At 42.1% G+C, this 19,873-nt stretch overlaps 1 protein-coding gene across 2 annotated transcripts in view; it reads left to right on the plus strand.

Annotated features, from left to right (window-relative positions):
• The first annotated feature begins 311 nt into the window (after window positions 1-311).
• The window catches only part of FOXP3 (forkhead box P3), a 70,784-nt gene continuing 51,222 nt past the window's right edge, over window positions 312-19,873 (plus strand). Inside the window, exons 1-3 of one of the 2 annotated variants that reach the window (XM_066579762.1) lie at window positions 312-374; window positions 785-864; window positions 1,847-2,058. The gene's annotated coding sequence lies outside the window, so the exon portion shown is untranslated. Of the gene's footprint in view, window positions 375-537; window positions 554-784; window positions 865-1,846; window positions 2,059-19,873 lie in introns of those variants that run through there. The other variant, XM_066579763.1, reaches the window with a different exon arrangement.

The following is a 19,873-nucleotide window of genomic DNA, read 5'->3' on the forward strand; positions in this document are numbered from 1 at the left end:
ATACGGTCTTCAACATTGAGTCGGTAGGAAACACTCATTGAGGAATGAATCTTTTAAAACAAAAACATTGTTAAAATCTATAGTTATGTGATTCTCATACCAGGCTCTCTGTGTGGATGAAGCAGATACAGTGTCCCTCTCTCGGGCAGAATGGTTTGATATGACGTCAGTTCTTGGCTTCAAGATGAAAGGGCACTCTTGAGATAAAAGACTGAGCCTGTACCTGAAGGTCTGTAAGAGCCCAGATGTACAAGAAGCACCCTGCCCGCTTAAGAAGAACATTATACGAGCTAAGTCTCCGGCCAAGAAGACAGGAATCGTGGACATTCGAGATCATAATGGACGCTGTGACTTGCATGACTCTAAATAAAGAGGTGAGGGCACAGGAAGGAAAAGACAAAGCCAGGATTTAAGGAAATGTTTATTGTAAAGGAGACCTCTTCTGTCAGTGAGCGGCCGCAATAACATTCTTGTTGGTGGCTTAGAGGGACATCCGAAACAGGCCTGTAGGACAGCTGTGTCAGCCTTTCAAGTTCAGTACACAGTTGCTCTCGTAAGCCGTCAGCATTGCGTATTTAACCCGTTCTCTATCTAAGGGCCTAGAATTTAGTGTCTATCCATCCTATAATATGGTGGAAAATAACCAAAAACTGTTAAATGTCATTTTTTTTATGCCAAAGTCTCAAATAACAATTAATATCTGACCGAACCAACCGTGTAAAATGTGATATTTATTAGGGTGTTTAATCTTTTCCTTTTTGTATTATCTTCCACTGTTTTCTAGAATAATGGAGTTTCGGTGGTGGAAGAACCAACGCAGATGACATTAACAATATTAATGACTGGGCATGCATCCAGAAGATGGTATGAACCATTGCATTGTGCATAAATAAGTAGAATCACACATAACTTTATATTGGATATTACATAGTCCAGTCTGTAAGACATATTCATAGTCTACTTGCAGAGCATGATATATAATTCAGTTCCATGCAGCCTCAAAGAGATTTTTGGGGGGTAATTTAGTGTATATTTTTTAATATCTTGAGGTCATACAATATATAGGATTATCACAGATTTGTTTAGACTTTACTATCTATAAATCAGCAGAGCATATCAGATACAACTCCCTTCGTACTTTCTTGGCCGAAATCATTTTATTGCACTGGAGTGTTTTTAGATTTAATAGCCCTGTGCTCCTCAACAGCTTGTTGAAGTCTGCCACAAGTTCTAGGCTGGAAAGTTTAAAGAGATATTGATGATAAATTATGTCTGTTTAATGAGTTATCACTCATCCTCATTTAACTTGGAAAGCATACCACAAGTTCTACCTCCCCCTGGTCCCCTAGGCTGGCACCGAGACAAAAACTATTTTCGCTCTAAGAGGGATATATTGTCTTGCCAAGACTGCCGTCCATACTCTGGATCACAGTTGTTTTGTATGAAAATTCTATTTTTTACAGCTCGTCCACGAATTTAAACACAGTAGCAACATAGATCAACAGTCATATCTACAGCCACAAGTTAATTGACCTAATGCTTAACTTTATGAATTCCATAAATTATAACAGACCTCCCAAGTTTGGGCTTTATAGACATAAAGTATTTAACTGATCGGTTGTTTGGCTAGGACTGTATTAAAATAGGTTTCAAAAAGAGTGGACTGGTGCAAAATGGACCCTGAAATTGGGAAAATTCAAAATAATCTAACAAAAAAAATTTACAAAAAATAAACTTGTTTATGTAAGGGCTTTAAATAACCTTGCTAGTACCAATCCACTGTAAAGATTCTGCCTCCCTTGTGATAATTCTTGCGGTTTAAGTGATATTATTTTAACCTTTGTAGGTGAACTATACATTTAAAAAATAAAAGAAGAGAAGAAGAGATGAGAAAAAAAAATCTATGAGAAGTTGGTTTTTATGAAAAAAAGGGTAAAATTTCCGTTAGGTCAGAGTCACAGCCAATGGTGGGGATGACACGGCATTTCCTTGCGGTATAAGTAGGGACTGTTTGGTCACATATTCAAAAATCATCTGACCGTCACCAGGAAGAAAGAGGTAGGGCATGAATGTTATACCAACAGTTTTAATTTTTATCCAAATAAATTACATCTTACAAATATTTAAAAATAATTTTTTATTCTATTTTTTTATGATAGTTTCACGTAAAACGCAGTCTATAGACTACTAATGATACAGAAAGTTTTTTAAATGTTATTATAGCTTTTACATTATGATCTGGTTGTAGTTTTTAATGTATTTATTTATTTTTAGAGATTTTTTTTTTGGTCCTAGATAGGGAGAGTTATGTGTAAAATATGAAAATGTTCTTGTTTTCATTATATAGAAATCAGTTATAAAAATAGTGTACCATTGTTATTAATATTTACAAAGAAGACATTTTCTTAGCTTTTTTTTGTAATTTAAAAAGAATGTATTTTAGAAATTCTAAAATATTTAATTAATGTTAGCGTTTCTTTGGCTAGATAGATAGACACATATGAGATAGATAGATATGAGATAGATAGATAGATAGATAGATATGAGATAGATAGATAGAAATGAGATAGATAGATAGATAGATAGATAGATAGATAGATAGATAGGAGATAGATACATGATAGATATGAGATAGATAGATAGGAGATAGATACATGATAGATATGAGATAGATAGATAGGAGATAGATACATGATAGATATGAGATAGATAGATAGGAGATAGATACATGATAGATATGAGATAGATAGATAGGAGATAGATAGATAGGAGATAGATACATGATAGATATGAGATAGATAGATAGGTGATAGATACATGATAGATATGAGATAGATAGATAGGAGATAGATAGATAGGAGATAGATACATGATAGATATGAGATAGATAGATAGATAGATAGATAGATAGATAGATAGATAGATATGAGATAGATAGATAGATCCGAGATAGATATGAGATAGATTCATGATAGAGTTTTGTGTAAATATCCAATGTCCTCGTGTTTTTCTCCATTGTCAAAAACAATTTATATGGTAAATTAATTTTACTGCACTTGTACTAGATAGATAGATAGATAGATAGATAGATAGATATGGGATAGATAGATAGATAGATAGATATGAGATAGATAGATAGATAGATAGATAGATAGATAGATAGATAGATATATGGATAGATAGATAGATAGATAGATAGATAGATAGGAGAGAGATAGATAGATAGATAGATACTTTATTACTAAATGTTTGGCACTTTTTCACCATTCTGAACCCTTGTAACATCTCAAAAAAGACCAATAATACCATCAGTTTCCCGGCTTCCTCTTATACATGGCTTAATTGCTTATGCTGGGGTCGCCCACTTCACATGCCGGTACCACCTCCATGGTAACCCTTTTCATACAGAAAGACAAACACATCTGTCAGCCCATAAATTATACGAAAATCAAAGAATTGCAAGGGAAGATTAATGAAGGCTTTCTTATTAATGGGACTTAATCTAGTAAACATAGAAACCCCTATATTCAGGCTGTATGGAAATGAATTCCCAATTCCCCTTTAGACTAATCAATTGGGGTTTCAGCCTTTCATTATTGTACAGATTCGGTTTAATCTACTGGGGGTTCGATTCTTTTATCCTCCAGCTGATTGGTATAATCTGGTGGGAGGCTGGACTCTTTCTTTTCTTTCGGATTCCCTTGGCCGTGCAGACAGATGACTCCTTTATTCTCCTTAACCAAAACTACTTAATCTTTCATTGTGGCCTTGATAATGCTGCGCCTTCTGATAGGATCTGGCCACCTCTCTTTTTGTCTTCCTGTCCGTCTGTCATTGTCCCTTCCATATATGTTGGTGTGTTTTTTTGTTTTTTTTTAATCTGTGACACAAATGAATGAATTTATATCAGATGAATAGGACAAATCGTATCTATTAGAAATCGTATAGAACAATGTATCAGTGTAATGTAGTAGAACCGAGTTTGTCCTATTGCAAGATATAGCAAATGATGCAGTCTCTAAGGAGGTAAATGACGCATTCAGATCTGCCGTATCAGGACGGGTGGGGGTTTGATTAAGTATTAGCACATAGATATAGTAGAAAATATGGAATAGTACCGTAAATATTGGATAATCAGTGAAATATGTCTTAATGGTGGGGCTGTTATGGGAAAAGGTCATAAAAAGAATTTCCCCCCAATTACAAAAATCCCACAAAAAGTTTTTGTAATTTTTTTTTTTTTAATGAGAATATCAAATCAGATTCAATTACGGTCTTATCTATATATATTTAGTTATAGTAAGTATCGGCATCAGACCCATTTATAGTTTATTTGCCCATCTTCGATGGTTTGTAGATTGGTGAATTTTGTGACTCCCCCCTTCCCAAATTGATTGTCTTATGGTTTCAGGATGTTTTTAGGGCTGATTTTTGTGTAGTTTTTTAATTACTAAACCCTTTCAATCTATGTCCCATAAAGATGGTTTCTTTGTATGGCCATCTGTGGTAATTATATTATACTTTGAGCAACTGGTCGGGAGTTCGCCATTTAGAAGTCTGGAAAGCCAAGCGGCGTTCTGGATGAAGTCTATATCTACTGTAACTTTTGCAGAAAAATATGTACTTAAAGGGGTATTCACAAGATAGACTTTTATCACCTATCCAAAAAAGTGTGATCGGTGGGGGTCTCTTCACTAACAATCTTGAAAACGGGGGTGTTCCTTTCATTATCAGTGCAGTCCTTTCAATTTAATGGGGCTGACAGTAATAGTTGAGTGCTTGTATTTGGCTATCTCTAGCAGTCCCATTGAAAATGAATGGAGCGGAACTTCGTATGTGCGACCAGCACTCCATTCAATCTCCTCCTTACTTTGTGGGTTGTAGTGAGCCCACAGTGAGGAATTAGAAAAAACAGGACCCCCCCCCCCCCCCCCCATTCTCGGGATTGGTGAGGGTCTCATCGATGAGGCCTCCACTAATCAGAGTTATATCACCTATCCTATGAATAGGTGCTTAAAGTATATCTTTGGATAATCCCTTTAAGATATGGCTGGTTGGAACTTTTAGCATTGTGACAGAAAAGGACTTTAGAAAGTGGTGCAAAACTGCACTAAAATTTGAAAAGAAAAAACCTGTAGCAAATGAGCCACATGTGAACGTTCTTATAAAGGGGTTTCACACTAAAAGCATTTTTCCACTATCCTGTGGATAGGGAATAAATGCCTGATCATGGCGGGGGGGGGGGGGGGGGGGGCTGCCTCTGGAGCCCTCAGGAATACCAATAAAATATTAATTTTGCTATGCAGGCACCTATCACTTTAAATATATTTAATCTGTTGCGTTGGTTGGGTTGAGGTTGCGGACGGTGACGTCTACAGGAAAGTACCCTGCGCTGATTAATGCACATCAGCCTCCTTCAACACAATCCGCAACTCGGTAAGAATGACCGCAGTGACGCCAGAGGCAAAAAAAGCTGCATCTTCTTTTCTGAGAAATAGACCCAAACCACCTTTTTTGACCAATATACCGTAGATGGTCCACACCCATTTACAAGTAGCAAGCGCTAGCGAATCCGAAAATATATAACCACAGACTTATCAGTGCTGTAGAAAAAAAAGTCACGTTCTGTAGATTTCTGAAATCCCACGTATGTGATGTGGAAGCGATACGACTCTTCCTGTCAGCTTTATGTCCGTTTTTGTTATAGATTTTCTTTTCGATTATTTTTTTATATTTTTCAGATTTGTAGTTTCCCCTCAGATAATATCTGGTTGATTGTAGAGAACAATGCAATCTATTTAAGTGTCAAACAAAAGAACACATTATACATTCTTTACCGACATGAAAAAAATATAGTTTAGCAATTTGTGCTGTTTGAAGTGGTTGTTATTTTTTACTATTTTTAATTATATTGATTTACCGTGTTTCCCCAAAAATAAAACCTAACCTGGTAATAAGCCACACCCTGAATTTTTTTGGGGGGGAGTTGGGGTGGAGTTGCTTGAAATATAAGCCCACCCCTGAAAATAAGCCCTAGCTACACCAGATTTAAAAAAAAAACCAACAATGCTCACCTAGCCGGCGGCATCTGGGTCCCTTGCGCTGGTCTCCAGGGCTGCAGTGTTATCCTCCGCGCTAACAGCATTCTCTTCCTGTTAATGGGGCTTTGAATACCCCACCTCCAGCAAGCGAGTGATGTGATTGGATCACGAGCACCGCTGCCTCAGCCAATCAGAGCCACCACTTGATTATTTACAGCCATTCAGTGAATAATGTCACTAAATGGCTGTGATTGGTTCATCGAGCGCCGGCTCTGATTGGCTGAGACAGCACACTCATGATCCAATTGTAGCACTTGATTGCTGGAGGCGGGGTATTCAAAGCCCTGTTATAGTTACCAGGAAGAGAATGCTGTCAGCGTGGAGGACATGGCAGACTGCCACAGCGCCAGACACCAGCGCGAGGCACCGGGAAGCCGTTGGCTAGGTGAGTATATGACACGCTCCCCCCGAAAATAAGACAGTGCGCCTCTTTTTGGGGTAAAAATTAATATAACATAGTGTCTTATTTTCAGGGAAACACGGTAGTTACTCACTATTTCGTTAATGGGACATTTACATTTTCCAATATACTTTCCATATAAATTCCTCAAGATTTTTAAGATCTCTGCTTGCTGCCATTCAATAGAACCCTTCACCCTTTTACTTCTTGGGATGGTTAGGGACTAGAGATGAGCGAACGTACTGGTTTAGGGCGATTTCGCAATCGAGCACCACTTTTTACGAGTAACTGACTACTCGGGCGAAAAGATTTGGGGGGCGCCGCGGGGTTGCAGAGGGGAGGGGGGGAGAGAGAGAGCTCCCCCCTGTTCCCCACTGCTACCCCTCGCTCCACCACGCCGCCCCCCGAATCTTTTCGCCCGAGTAGTCAGTGACTCAAAAAAAGCGGTGCTCGATTGCGAAATCGCCCTAAACGAGTACGTTCGCTCATCTCTATTAGGGACCTTTCGCATGGGCAGAATTTTTCCACATTCTACACCAAAAATCAGCACCTGCTGTGAATTCCACACCAAAACCAGGAAGTCTTAAGACTCGTTGGCATAAGCCTTGTTTTAGCGCAGTTTGGCATGTGAAAAGATCGCGTCTAATAGAACCAATGGTTTCCTATAGAAACATTCACATGAAGGAATTTTAGACGCGCAAAAAGCTCGCACCTGCCAAACATAGAACATTCGTGTGTAATGCTCACATCTAAGGTCCGTGGTGCAAGAAAAGATAGGACCTGACCTATCTTTAGTGCGAGCTGCGCAGGGGTTCCTATAGACTCCTATGGGAGCTGGATAACACGCACCATGCCGCTCCTGATGGAGTGATGGGCAATTTCACTACTAATTAAGCTTGAAATATTATAGCTGGAAATCACCCGTTTGCGCTATTTTCTCCCGAGCACTATGCGATTTTTTTGTGATGCTATTAGAGTGTGAAAAGCACGCTTGTGTGAACGAGCCCTTAGGCTAACTTCACACCGACGAGCGTGATATGGGGGCTGGATTCATGGCCCCATATCGCGCTCCCCACCATGTGAATTGCCCAGATAAGCGAGGCATTTTCATGGCAAAACGGTCTCACATCACTTCGGGGATGAAGGAATCCCCTGCTGCGACTGTCACAGCCGTCGTAGAGGTTTGCAAAGTTTCTCCCATTGCTTTCAATGGAGCTGGTGCTGCCGCCGCCAGCCTGCTTACAACCAATGGGCGGTGCGATGTGAGAGCACACAGAAAGATAGGACATGCCGTGATTCGTTTTCCGCATAGCATCACGGTGCCATGTAGGAAAACATTTGTGCAAGCTTTGTGTGTCTCACAAGGCACAAAACCTGCGTGATTTTCTCACCCGTGTGAAGCCGGCCGTGGGGCCTATTCAGATGACTGCATACGCAAAAACGCTCGCCAGAGCGCAGTGTATTTGCACAAGGTTGTATGAGGCACATTTGCACATGTATAGGCAGATAGTACTGTACTTTTTGCCCATGCAGAGCCAGTTCACACATGCGCAACCCACACTTTCCATGGATTAAAAGGCTAATTAGCCTAATGAGGTCCAGATGTGTTCTTTTCCCCAAGTTTTGCACAGTGTTTCACTTATCCCCTTGCGTATTTGTGCATCTCTCATAGACGTCTATGGGAGCCTTTGCTGCGCAACATGCAGGAAGATAAAGCAGGTCCTACTTTTTTCTGCCTGCAAAACAAGCTCATGAGAACAAACCCATTGAAAACGCCTTAGGTTGCCTTATTTGTTATACAAATAAGGGGGCCCTCACACTGACAAGAAAATTGCGTGATTTTCTCGCAATGCAAGACTGAGTGAAAACACATGATTATGAAACCAATGATTTTCAGTGGTTTCATTCACATTCGCGATGTTTTCACTCCTGTGATGCTGCGTGAAAAAAAACAAAAACGCAGTATGTCCTCTTTTTTTTTCGATATCACCCACTGTTTTCAACGGGGCCGACGGCAGCAGCGCCGGCCTCATAGAAAACAATTGGAGAGCATCTTGTTTCCCTGCTGCGGCTGTGACAGCCGTGGCAGGGGATTCCTTCATCCCTGCCAGGAATCCCTTTAGCCCCGTGGGGAATCCCTTCAGAAACGGCAGGGAAATCCCTTTAGCCTTAGCGGGGATTGAGGGATTTCCCACGGGGATGAAGGGATTCCCCGCAGTGATGTGAGGCTGTTTTCACTTGATATTGCGAGGGCAATATCAGGCTGTGAATCACAGCCCGATATCGCCCTCGTCAGTGTGAAACCGGCCTTACTGATGAAATCATGGAGGCTGGCCATGTCCTGTTGGTATGTCATGGACGCAAAAAAAAAACATTGGGGCCATCGTCAGGTTTTATTATTTTTTTTTTGCGGACACGAATAACAAATGACATACAGAAATAAAAATCTGCCCGCATGCAGACGGCATACAGGTCTGCACTCAGATGCAAAAACATCTATTTTGTGAACACAACACGGACAGGCTTTCGTACGGTCGTGTCAATTAGGCCTTCATGGATATCATTGGATGCTTGGGGGAAAGTATATTAATTATACATTCTTAAACCCTCATGTTTGTACTATGCTGAAGATCCTTGCTTTCATCTTGTAGGGCCTGGAAGACATCCTACTTAATAATAACCACATGTTAATAATACTAATTACTGATTGCAGCGATACGACTGAATTGCTATTTTTTCAAGCAGAAGATGCTATTAGAATAAGGGGGGATTAGCAGAAAGCTCTTGTAATATTAATTTCAGGTAACTCGCATGTCTACAAATTATCCTCAGCTGTTCACTGCCGGCACAATTTCCTGATCACAGCTTTTTTCCATGTGTAATGAGACATATTTGCATTTTAATCTGTTAATGAACATACTTATTAATTAGGAGACATCACACTCTAAATCTCACCCTGCTGACACTTTATAGGGGACTCCATGGAGTCACAGGCCCCCTGGTGTTATAACAGTAAAGTGCTATCTATCTATCTATCTTATATATATTAATCATATCTATATATCTATCTATCTCATATCTATCTATCTATTAATCATATCTATCTATCCCATATCTATCTATCTCATATCTATCTATCTATCTCATATCTATCTATCTCATATCTATCTATCTATGTCATATCTATCTATCTATCTCATATCTATCTATCTGTCTCATATCTATCTATCTATCTGTCTCATATCTATCTATCTCATATCTATCTATCTGTCTCATATCTATCTATCTATCCCATATCTATCTATCTATCTCCTATCTATCTATCTATCTCCTATCTATCTATCTATCTATCTATCTATCTATCTATCTATCTATCTATCTATCTATCTATCTATCTATCTATCTCATATCTATCTATCTGATATCCATCCATCTCATATCTATCTCCTATCTATCTATCTATCTATCTATCTATCTATCTGTCTCATATCTATCTATCTATCTATCTCCTATCTATCTATCTATCTATCTATCTATCTATCTATCTATCTATCTACCTATCTGTCTCATATCTATCTATCTATCATCTATCTATCTATCTATCTCATATCTATCTATCTATCTATCTATCTATCTATCTATCTATCTATCTATCTATCTATCTATCTATCTATCTATCATCTATCTATCTCATATTTCTAAATCAGTCTTGGCAGGATGGACACAGCTCATTACTGTACAGTTACTTTTACGGCACCTAAAACAATTGTATAAACTTGGTATCGCCAAAATTGAGCCAACCCAGAGAATAATGTTATCACGTTATTTATTCTGTATGCTGAACGCCGTAAAAATAAAATTTAAAAATAGCAGAATTTCTTTTTTTAGCCCAATTTCCCTAAAATTTTTTATGAGTTATACAATACTCTATATGTACCCAAAATGATGCCATTAAAAAACGCAACTTGTCCCGCAGAAAACAAACCAATTTGATCAGCTTCTACGATTGACAAAGTTCTAGGCTAGACCTCGTATATCTGGACTTCTCCAAAGCATTTGACACCGTGCCTCATAATAGGCTGATATATAAAATGAGGCAGCTCGGACTGGGTGAAAACTTGTGTATCTGGGTAAAGAACTGGCTCAGAGATAGAAAGCAGAGGGTGGTAATAAATGGTTCGTACTCTGATTGGGCCACCGTCGCTAGCGGGGTGCCACAGGGCTCAGTATTAGGCCCCACTCTGTTCAATATTCATCATCGACCTGATAGAGGGACTGCACAGCAAAATATCAATATTTGTAGATGATACAAAATTATACAAGATAATTAATACGGCTACAAACGGACCTAGATAAGCTGGGGGCTGGGGCAGAAAATGGCAAATGGAGTTCAATGTTGATTAATAATAATAATAATCTCTATTTGTATAGCGCCAACTTATTCTGCAGCCCTTTCAAAACATGGGGGAACACAAACAGTACAACAATTACTTATAGTATTCACAATTTGTGGGAAACAAGTAGGTGTGAGGGGCCTGCACCAACGGGTTTACACATAGCAAGGAGGGGGTGGGTGTACACGGTAGGCAGAGTGGGGAATATGGGGTACCATAGGTAGACAATGGTCCAGGCGTGCAGTGGGAGGGGCAGGGGGGCTTGTTGTGGTTATGGTGGAAATAAATTGTGGTAATAAATGTAAAGTTATGCACATGGGCAGGAGAAATGGATGCCACCAATATACACTAAATGGGGTACTGCTAGGGAAAAGTGATTTGGAAACAGACCGGATGGTACTAGTTGACAGTAGACTTAACTGATTCAATCAGTGCCAGTCAGCTGCTGCAAAGGCAAATAAAGTTTTGGGGTGCATTAAAAGAGGTATAGGGGCGAGGAATGAGAACATTATTCTCCCACTATATAAGGCACTTGTCAGGCCCCACATGGAATACTGTATACAGTTCTGGACAGCGGTGCTCAGGAAAGATGTTGCAGCGCTTGAGGGGGTCCAAAGAAGGGCAACTAAATTAATAAACGGAATAGGAGGACTGGAATACGCAGAGAGGCATCAAAATTGGGATTATTGATCCTGGTAAAAAGATGGTGATCAAATAACTGTATAAATACATAAGGGGACAATACAAGGATCTCTCCCATGTTCTGTTTATACCCAGGACTGCGATGGTAACAAGAGGGCATCCGCTACGTCTAGAAGAAAGCAGGTTTCATCACCAAACAGAAGGGGGTTCTTTGCTGTAAGAGCAGTGAGACCAGGGAACTCTCTTCCTAAGGACATGGTGATGGCAAAATCAATGGAGAAGTTTAAGGGGGAACTAGACGTCTTTTTAGAGTGCTATGATATTATATAATCTAGACATTAATTAACCAAAATAGTTCTTTATCCCAGTATCTTTTGACTGACGGTCTTGGATTTAGGTAGGAAGTTTTCAAATGTTGAACCAGGGATTATTCTGACTGCCATTATGGAGTCAGGAAATAATTATTTCCCCCATAATCGGGTAAATTGGCTTCTGTCTCATTGTATTTTTTGCCTTCCTCTGGATCAACAAGGGCGAAGGGAGGTTGGAAACAGGCTGAACTGGATGGCCATTTTTTCAGCCTAGCATACTATGTTACTAAGCCCACACATGGCTATGTCGACAGACAAATGAAAAAGTTTTGGTTTTAGGAATGCAATGATGAAAAAAACTGAAAAGTTAGCTGATCATTAAGGCGCAAACAGCCTCCCATACTAAGGGGTAGGGAAAGAGACTCCATAGGCGACCTTGGTCCCTGTCCACGCCTCTTCCTGAGCTTGATAAAGGGCGTTTGCTCAAAATTTCACCATCCAGTTTACATATGGAGGTGTCCAATAGCCCACTCTTATCATTGCACAAAATTGTGATGTTCCGATATACAGTCGTCTGAATAAGCCCTCAGGGCGGCCGTGCACGGGTGTAAGCACGAAAACACTTACCCCTGAGCAACGTATATGTGCAGTGGAGCGCTTTTGCGCCCGTGCCTGCCCAAATACTAAGCATATTTGCGCAGGCACCATTCATTCGCACAGGCAGGGGGAATCACCTACGAGATTTAAAAGGCTAATTAGTCTCTCAAGATGTCGGTATTCGCAGTGTTTTGCACATTCAAATATGTGCACATTTGCGCACCCTCATAGACTCCTACGGGGATCTTTGGTGTGCAAATGCGCACAAAAATAGAACATGTTGCATTTTTCTCGCGCGTACAAAAAAGAACCGTGAAATTTAACCCATTGAAATGAATGGGTTCTATGCACTGCGCATGCAAAAATTTGCCCACGCAAACATGCCCACGTGCTGCTGCACTTACCAGGCATTAAATTCCCAGTTTGGAGCCTCCATCACACAAGCGTATGCTCACCGCGTTTTACGCGTGCAGTTTCTGTGTGCGTAATACGCAGTACCAATCTCCCATAATTTTGCTGCTCACACTGTGCGCGAGAAACAGTCGTGCAAAAAAAATTACGGCATGTCCTATCTTGTAGTCTATTACGCTCCCATAGACGCCAAGATAGGGTATAGGGATTGGCTGCACACAGCAAGTGCGTATGTCATTGTGATCTTGGTGCATGTTCGCACGCGAACGACACGTGCAAGGTGCGCAGCTAATTACACCTGTGTGAGAGAGTCTTTACTAATGTAATAGGGAGTCGCACTATTAGCAATCCCCCCATATAGAAGACCCCATATTGGACCTGTTCATCAACACGAAGCCTCTTTATTATGTTTATAAAAAAGTTTTAAAACCAAAAACAATAAAAAATAACACTTTACAGTCGCTGATGGTAATGCCATCAGTTCAGATCTCAGCGGAACAAAGTCTGAAAAGCTTGTTTTCAGTGAAACGAGCGGTTCGCAGAACGCACGGTGATTTCCCAGGTACAGTCCGCCGCTCTCAGGCACACAGTGACATTGGAAGAGCAGGTTGGCCCCGTCCCTGGCGTCTGACATATAAGATGGATATCTGATTTCTTGCTGTGTTTTGAAGTGCACTGCCTGTTGGTGGTTAGCCACAAGACATAGACTCTCTGAGAAGAGCAGCTTGGCACGCCATCAATCGAGCGGGGCAGAGGCAGACAGCCCTTCACTACATGCCTTACTTTGAGCTGGTAATCCCATTCCAAAAAACAGGTGCAAACGTTGATCCCGCTCCAGACTAGCTTCAGCCAAAGGAAAACAAACAAGGCACAGCAATACATGACAGCTGTCCCTCTATCCTTTCCAACTAGAGGACACTACATTAATGACAAGGTGGCAAAAAAGCCAAAGGCCTCTGCCATCATTCCTTCTTGGGGTCTCATCGCTTCCAAAATATGTTTAATACGATCATGTTAAAACATAGAATAGAGAATGTTGACGAGAGTTCCGTAAAGTTCCATGGGGCTTTAATATTGGCATTTCTTTATATAACACCAGTGACATCAAGGTACGAAATATCTTCTAGCATTCATAGACTTCCATAGAAAACAACTCAAAAAGTTAGGTGCAAGTTGCAAACTTCTAGGCACATTGGCCTGGTGGCTCCTAGGATGCCCTAAGTGGAATCTACGAGGGGCGTTCATTAAAGCTTTTTCCTGACCCACTTCCTGTAGACTGAGAGAAATGAAACTTGGCACAGTTATTAGTCCTTCCCTACATAGGTGCCACCTAGGGGCACACACTTCTCCCATCTCTTTATACAATCCTAAACACCTCGCTTGTAGAAGTCTACAGGTTGCTCCATCAGCCACGTTGTGACTTCGGAAATCAGAGTCTTGCCCTTCAAAAATGACTTCATTGTTGGAAAGAGGTGGAAGTCTGATGGTGCGAGGCCGGGTGAATAAGGGGGATGTGGTAGAATTTCATATCTGCAGCTGCGTGCTTCTATCTAGACAACATGTGAGTTGTGAACTGGGGCATTGTATTGCAGTAGGCGGGCACCTTTGGTGAGCATGCCACGTCTCTTGGCTTTGATGGCCTCCAGGAATTTCTGCAGCAGTGAAGCATAGTATGCCCCTGTGATCTTGGTACCCTATACTAGGAAATCTAACAGGAATACCCTGTGCTGGTCCCAAAAGACTGTGAGCATGACCTTGACTGCTGAGGGTTCTGCACGTGCCTCCTTTGGAGGCGGTGAGTCCGAATGCTTCCCTTTCATCGACTGGACTTTAGTCTCCCGATCATAGTGATCGACCCAGCTTTCATCTTTCGTGAATGGTCTGTTGAAAAAAGTCCTCCTGGTTTCCATGGCGCATTGTTAGAAGAGCCTGGGAGCATTCGACTTGTTCCTGCTTCTGGAAAGGTATGAGCAGCCGGGGAACCCAGTGAGCGTATACTTTATGCATATGAAGATGGTCTTGGAGGATTTTTGTCATTCTGCAATTTTCCAAAATGGCAGCCTCCCCTTGCTAGATGTTGCGTTCATCGATAGCGAAGTGAGATCGTCCTGGAATTGGAGCCGTTTCCACCGAAGTTTGACCACATTTGAATTGACTATGCCAGTTCTTGACTACATCATATGATGGGGAATCCTCCCCATAAACTTCTTTCATCTCATCGAATGTCTCCCTTGCTGAGCGGCCTTTCAAGTAAAGGAACTTGATGACTGCTCTGTATTCCACTGGTCCCTTATCAGACCTCGCAACACTTCAGCACCTGTAAAAGAAAGACAGTTATCAGTTCAGACTTGCAAATTGGCATGTACCGTATATACCGGCGTATAAGACGACTTTTGAACCCCGAAAAATCTGCTCTGCAGTCGGGGGTCGTCTTATGCGCCGGTAATACAAAAAAAAAAAAAGTGTAAAAAAAAAAAATTTATTACTCACCTCCCACGGCGTTCTGTCGCGCTCCGGCAGGATGTCGCTCGCTCCGGCAGGCTGTCGCTCGCTCCTCGTCCCCGGCGCAGCATAGCTTTCTGAATGCGGGGCTTGAAATCCCCGCTTCCAGAAAGCTAATACACACGCCGGCAGCCATGACAGCATTGAATGGCTGTGATTGGCTAAAGCACACGTGGCTTCAGCCAATCACACTATTCAATGACATCATTGAATGGCTGTGATTGGCTGAAGGCGCACGTGTTAGCAATCACACCCATTCAATGATGTCATTGAATAGTGTGATTGGCTGAAGCCACGTGTGCTTTAGCCAATCACAGCCATTCAATGATGTCATGGCTGCCGGCGTGTGTATTAGCTTTCTGGAAGCGGGGATTTCAAGCCCCGCATTCAGAAAGCTATGCTGCGCCGGGGACGAGGAGCGAGCGACAGCCTGCCGGAGCGAGCGACATCCTGCCGGAGCGCGACAGAACGCCGTGGGAGGTGAGTAATGAATTTATTTTTTTTTCTCCACTGTATACCGGCGTATAAGGTGACAGTTGGGGGGTCGTCTTATACGCCCCGTCGCCTTATACGCCGGTATATACGGTAACTAGAGTTGAGCGAACATACTCTGACGTGCTTGATGCTCGTTGACGCAATGCGTGTCATTGGCAAATTTTTTGGCTGGCTGGCTGGCGAGAGAGAAAGAGAGAGAGAGAGAGAATGAACCTAGAAAAAAAAAAAAGCTCGAGACCCTGCGTCCCACATACAAAAATGCTCAAGTCTCTCATTGTAGTTAATGGGGTTCGTTATTTGAGTAGAGCTCTCGAATTTTACGAAAAGCTCGACTCGAATAACGCGGACTCGAGCATTAGATTGCTTGCTCATCTCTACATGTAACCTATAAAGACTTATATCATTACACGTGTAGTTTCAGCATCCTGCGATAAATACAAGTGACCCAGGGGCAATCTTTAATGAACGCTTCTCGTTCCAAGTACTGATTGAGTGAGGCCTCATTCATACGGTGACGCGTTTCTACACCAGCCGCATCGTTGCCGAAAAACGCATGGACAGTAAATAGCCGAGGCCAAAATTCACACGGGCAGCTGCGGTGTATATACGGAATTCCTTTGTCCGGTATAAATCTTCAGCGTGGCTTGTATTAGTTAAATAGTCAGCTGTCATGTTTTAGCAGCATTGTACGCTGCTAAATTCCCTCCCTCTACCTTTTCAGCAGCTCCCATAGGAGTCTATGGAAGCCGCCAGTGTATATCAGCCTAAACATAGGACAAGACCTATCTTTTCCGTAATTGGCCACTGATGTCCTATTAATCCATTCGCGATGTTTTTACGTGGCTAAAAATCAGCCATCTGAATGAATGCATTGGAATCCAAGTCTTAAGATGGTTGCATTTTTTTTATCACAGCTGAATTAGTGTGAATGGGGGCCTTAATTGCATAATGTATCTGCATAGCGTTGGAGCTGCTTTTTTCAAAGCTTTAAAGGGGTATTTCAGTACTTAAAAAAAAAAAATTCTATCAACCCTTTCCAATCCAATTTGTATCCCGGTTTTCCTAGGGGGGCTTACTCTTTTCCTGCCGTTATACAATGGCGCTGTACGCTGGCTAAAGCCAGTACTGCATGAGGTGACACGTTGGATAGGCTCCGACAGCAGAGAGGCTGGTAATATACAGTAAGAGAACCAAGACGGACGTCTTCCAACATCGGAGCTGTACAGCCTCAGGCCTCGGTCACACGGGCGATTTTCCGTGCGATCTGCGCATGCGATGTGCGATTTTATAAAACCATTGCTTTGCAATGGTATCGGACACATGAGCGCTTTTTATGCGCTCGTCCGATAAATTATAGAACAGAAATCGCAGATTGCACCTATCTGCGATCTGCGATTCCTGTTCTCTTCTCTATATGCGCTCAATGGGGCCGGCGGCAGCAGCGCCGACCCCATTGAGAACATATACTAGACAAATCATTCTCTTCTGCCACAGCTGTAACAGCTGTGGCAGAGAAGAATGATGTTTGCCCATTGAATTGAATGACAGCTGAGAGCTGCCCCTGATTGGTCCCTGCGCTGAGCCAATCAGAGACAGCACTCACTCACCCATTCATAAATTCATGAATGGGTGAGTGAGAGCTGCCTCTGATTGGTGAGGGCTGTGACCAATCAGAGGCAGCTCATTCAGCAGGCGGAGATTTTAAATCTCCGGCTGCTGAATACTACTCATAGCAGTTCAGGAGAACTGCCGGCCGGCCGCGGCTGAACTCCATCTGCCAGGACAAGGTGAGTATATTTTTTTTTTACTTTTTACATATTTCTGGATGAATTTCAGGGAAGGGCTTATATTTTTAAGCCATTCCCGAAAATTCATCGTGAGATCGCCCGCAGTCCATTGCTTTCAATGGAGCCGGCTGTATTGCCGGCTCCATTGAATTCAATGCGCTGGACAGCGCTGCACTGCTCCAGCCCGTTTCTAATGAAACATGACTAGGAGCAGATTTTTCGGGCGATTTTCCGGCCCCGGTCACGCGATTTGCGGATGCGCATCCGTCAAGCGATCCGCAAATCGCGGGAAAAAAACCCCGTGTGACCGAGGCCTTAAATCATAATGTCTTCAGACGTCAGACAGTGGATTGGAAAGGGTTAATAACTGCTCAGATCCTTGACAATCAGCTAATTCTCATAGCTGTAGTCACTGCGGTCAGCGCAGGAAGCAAAATGCACTGACCATAGCGCAGCAGTCTAGGTTGCTACTGCAGGTGCAGCTCCAAGGACTTGCACCCGCACTACCTACCTGGGCTGCAGTACTATGGACATCACTTTCTGCTTCCTGCACTGACCACACTGACAGCCGCCCGAGAATCAGCTGATTGTCAAAGATCCAAGTAGCGGAACCCTTCTGATTATCTATTGATGGCCTAGCGTTATCAGTAAAAAAAATGTAAACGTCTCGGAATATTCCTTTAAACTCTCAGCTTCTCTTCACACAGATAAGCCCCCTCACACTGGTGTATTCGCGCATGCAGTACGCAGTGAATAGAACCCATTGATTTCAATAGGTTGTTCACATGTGCGAATTCACCTGCACATTTCGGTCACACAAAAATAAACGCTCTAATTTCCTGCGTATTTGCGCTTCAAAAGTCCCCATAAAAGTCAATAGGGGTGCGCAAGTGTGTTCAAAATACGCAAGGAGATGCGTGAAACACTGCGTAATTGTGCAGGAAAAAGAACACATCTGGAACTATTAGACAAATTAGCCATTTCAATCGGTGTGTGTTTGCTGCGTGCAAATAAACATGTCTTGCAGGCACAAAAAATACAGTAAAATATGCTGATGCACGGGCTAAAAAAAACACCGCTCAGTCTGCAAATATGCAGTGCTCAGGCACGTAAAAAAATATGCATATACTGGTGTGAAGAGAGCCTCAAAGTTACATGATATAATTCTGTCTGCATGCAGCTACTTCTAGGGGGCATTATTTGTAAATTGGATTCACACACCTAATATTGAACTAATTAAAAACTGTGTATTACTATAAGCCTCCTCATCATGAGTACCATGGCCGTCATGCAATCTGCCTCTATAGTAGGTATACCATTGGTGTAAGCATAGTATGTGCAGATGGGACAAATGTTACTCTGATTGTGATTGTGCAGAAAGATATTAATCCATTAAAAAGTCATTGTTCTCTTATCTTAAAGTGGTTGTTCACTTGTAAACTATTGACAGCGTATTGCAGGATAGGTCATCAATAGTAGATAAGCGGGAGTCTGCTTTTTGGGACCCCTGCCAATCAGCTGTTCAATGGGTCAGTGCACTAATGTCCTGAGCTGATTTCTGCAGTAAGCAGACAGCTCTGTGTTCACTGCAGTGGCCTTGCTTCATATTACACCCATTCACTTAAATGGGAACTTTACCTGTAATACCAAAATTGGCCACTACAGTGAGAATGGAGCCGTCTGCTTCCTGCAGCAATCAGCCCACTGCAGAAATACACTGGCCCAGCAAACAGCTGATTGATGGAGGTCCCTGGCAGCAGACCTCTGCTGATCTGCTATTGATAGGCCATCAATCATTTACAAGTGGAAAACCCTTTTAATGACGATTCTTGCTCCTGTGTGAAAGCTGTACACTTATACAGCTAGAGTGGGCACGACGTGGCCTGAGTGCTACATAACACTCTCAAGTCTTATTCTTGTAGCTAAAGGAAGTCAATCACATTGTTTCCGCAAGCTGTAATCTTGCAAGGATAATCTTTGGTGATAGATACATTTGAGTAGTTACTAAATTGTTGCTCAAATCTTAAAGGGGTTTCTGCCCTCTTTTTCACTGATGAGCTATCTTCTAGATAGGTCATCAGTAGTTGATGGACGGGGTCCATAACTCAGGACCTCCGTCTATCAGCTGATTGTCTGACCTGCTGTCCAGGGCAGCGAGCAAAATGTTGTCATAAGTGGAGAGGGGAGGAAGTGTGAGCTCCAGCTTCACTCCCATTGAAATCAATGGGAGCGC

This window comes from Eleutherodactylus coqui, chromosome 10 (genome assembly GCF_035609145.1).
Source record: "Eleutherodactylus coqui strain aEleCoq1 chromosome 10, aEleCoq1.hap1, whole genome shotgun sequence".
Lineage (NCBI taxonomy): Eukaryota > Metazoa > Chordata > Amphibia > Anura > Eleutherodactylidae > Eleutherodactylus > Eleutherodactylus coqui.